The 2,975-nt window shown below is 53.8% G+C and overlaps 2 non-coding genes across 2 annotated transcripts; both read right to left on the bottom strand.

Moving 5' to 3' along the window:
* Positions 1-510: 510 nt before the first annotated feature.
* TRNAQ-CUG lies at positions 511-582 on the bottom strand. The gene has a single exon. It is a non-coding gene; the product is annotated as a tRNA-Gln (tRNA).
* A 1,436-nt stretch (positions 583-2,018) lies between these two features.
* TRNAM-CAU lies at positions 2,019-2,090 on the bottom strand. Its single transcript has one exon. It is a non-coding gene; the product is annotated as a tRNA-Met (tRNA).
* Positions 2,091-2,975: the final 885 nt, after the last annotated feature.

Genomic DNA, 2,975 nt, shown 5'->3' with positions numbered 1-2,975 from the left:
CTCCCTCTTTCCCGCGGCCTTCCCGGTCAGCCGCCTCCATGGTGGCGAAGGTGCAGCGTCAGACACACGGACAAGCCCCGGGAGGACGTCTCGGGTGCCTCGCGCCTCCCGACGCGCCGTTTGGGATCGCGTCTCCATACGGGTTGTCCGCAGAGAAGGAAAAAGAAGTCCTTACACTTCACTGTGCTGTGGCATGTTCAGATGGTTCAGATAATTCGTGTGAGAATGCAGTAACCTAGCTGCAATAAAAAATGCGTGAGGGCGGGGAAACGAGGGAGCTGCCATGGTTTGCTTGGGGGCCTTGGCAAAGGCGGGTGAGCAGCTGCACCCCGCGGCTTCGAAGAGCGCTTCACCCGGAGCCATGCACGAGCCTGCGGTTCCCCGTTAGTTAGAACGCGTTTCTCAGAGGCTTACGGCGTTCCAAACGCCCAGGAAAACGCTGAGTTCCCTTAAACTCGTTTGCCACTGTAGTGGACCGGGGAGCAAACGTGTCTGCGCGGCAAAACATTCAGGTTCCACCGAGATTTGAACTCGGATCGCTGGATTCAGAGTCCAGAGTGCTAACCATTACACCATGGAACCGACGATAGCTTTTTCTACCCCATTTCCCTTGAGGGAGTCTTAAAAGGAAACTAGACACAGCTCCGTCGGAATCACGGCCTGGCGCCGAGGCACCTTTCGAGGTCATCCGGCCCAACCCCCCTGCGCTGAGCAGGGACATCACCAACTACAGCAGCTCGTTTCAGAGCTCCATCCAACCTCACCTGGAATGCTTCCAGGGACGGGGCTTCTTCCACTTCTCTGGGCAACCTGGGACAGGGGCTCACCAGCCTCAGCAGAAATATTTCTTCCTTCTATCTAGTCTGAGTCAATTTTTACAAGCTCATGCTTTGCTTCTCTTCCAGGTATTCTGCACATATTAATTCCACATAAAAACTCCACTGGCCAGTTACCACAAGAGTTTGCAGCATTGAAAATAATGCACATTTAGAAGCACGCTAGCATCAAACAAGAGCACTAAGCCATGTATCAGATCCTGTTATTTAAAGATTGAATACTGACTTCCAGTACCGTGTGCACTGATTCATGTGCACATGGTCATTTTATTTCATGTTTGTACACTCATTTTGCTCTCATGCATTTTGGGCTGAGTATTTGCTTGCTGTATTTGAGGAGAAGCAGGGACCATTGTCACAACTACTGTGTTGGTTTGCCGAGTTGTTTCCTCTCTTGGTATTAACTGACCAGTGTGCAGCTAACAGAATGTTTTGCTCAAGCCAGACATGGAAAAACTGCAAATGTATGCAATGAGCTTTCTACGCATAATTAAAGACATGGACCTGTTGGAGTGGGCCCAGAGGAGGCCACAACAACGATCCGAGGGCTAGAACCCCTTTCCTGTGAGGCCAGGCTGAGAGAGTTGGGTTCTTCAGCCTGGAGAAGAGAACGCTCTGGGGAGACTTTATTGTGGCCTATAAGTAAGCTGGGGACAGACTTTTTAGCAGGGCCTGTTGTGATAGGACAAGGGGTGATGGTTATAAACTAAAAGAGGGAGATTTAGTCTAGAGAAAATGAAAACATTTTTTTTACACTGAGGATGGTGAGGTCCAGGCTGAGGTTTCCCAGAGCTTCCATTGCTGGAACCATTCCAGGTGAGACTGGCCAGGGTTCTGAGCAAGCTGCTGTAGTTGGTGATGTCCCTGCTCAGTTCATTGGTGTTGGAAGAGATGACCTTGAAAGGTCCTTTCCCACCCAAACCATTCTACGATTCTATGAAATCACCAAATCACACTAGAGGAACAGGTAGCAGGGATCACCCCTCTGAAAGTTTTCTCTTTTACTCACACCGGCTACTCTACACGTGGTATCACAGCAGCTTAGGAAAAACAACCGGTACCCGCAACAGCAAGCACCCCACAGCTAAAAACACACAGAGGCTGCAAAACTCCCCAGGGGGCAGGAAGGGGAAACCATAGGCGAGGGGCCCAGCACCTGGGGGGGAAAAAAAAAACCTTTGCTAGCAGAGGATGGTTTCGATCCATCGACCTCTGGGTTATGGGCCCAGCACGCTTCCGCTGCGCCACTCTGCTGCTGTTGTCACGTATATCTGCCCGCCGAGACTTGGGCTCACCGACCCCGCCCTGCCGCCCCGACAGCCCCGCCCCTTCAGGGCCCCGCCCGCCGCCCCTAGCTCCCTGAGCAACAATCCCCTCTCCGTGTTCCCGGCGGCAAGGGGTCCCCTCTTATAGCTCACGTGTGCGTCAAACGCACTTCAGCTAGCGACACATTATTTAAATGACTCGTATATTGCCAAGGAGAAGTGATATTAAACTAATTCAGGTGGAAACTGCCCCTGAAAACATCAATATTGCTAACTGCGAAGAGCTAGCTCAATACCGCTGCCCCTCAAGTCCTCCCTCCCAGGATTATTCTAACGCTCCGTCCCCGGGTTGCCACCCACCGCGGGCACACGTCCCCCTGCTCGCCACGCACGCCGCTGTGGCCACCTCCGCCCGCCTCCTGCCCCAGCGTGCTTTGCGCAGATTTGCATGCAGCCACGGCGCGCTGCCCGCCTTCCCCTCTCCCCCCATACACCCCCGTACCGCCGGCCGCCTCCTGGTCCCGCTAACGAAGGAGGGGGGCTGTACCCGCTCTGCTCGAACCTGCTGCCCCCGCTTTTCGAACCCAGGAGCTCGCCCTAACCGCGGAGAGGCCGTTTCTCTGGGCTACAAATAACTCAGAAGGAAAACAAGAATTCGTGCTCGCTTCGGCAGCACATATACTAAAATTGGAACGATACAGAGAAGATTAGCATGGCCCCTGCGCAAGGATGACACGCAAATTCGTGAAGCGTTCCATATTTTTTTTCTTCCCCCCTCCTGCAGCCAGAACGACCTGACCCGGACCGCCTCCAGTGACTGTCCCGTTACCCCTCACGGTGCTGCCTTGTCAAGGCGCCCACTGAGCTGGGAGGC

The sequence above is a fragment of the Merops nubicus genome, unplaced genomic scaffold (genome assembly GCF_000691845.1).
Source record: "Merops nubicus isolate BGI_N331 unplaced genomic scaffold, ASM69184v1 scaffold12310, whole genome shotgun sequence".
Classification (NCBI taxonomy): Eukaryota; Metazoa; Chordata; class Aves; order Coraciiformes; family Meropidae; genus Merops; species Merops nubicus.
The sequence above is the reverse complement of the archived record's forward strand: the minus strand, read 5'-3'. Positions and strand labels throughout refer to the sequence as shown.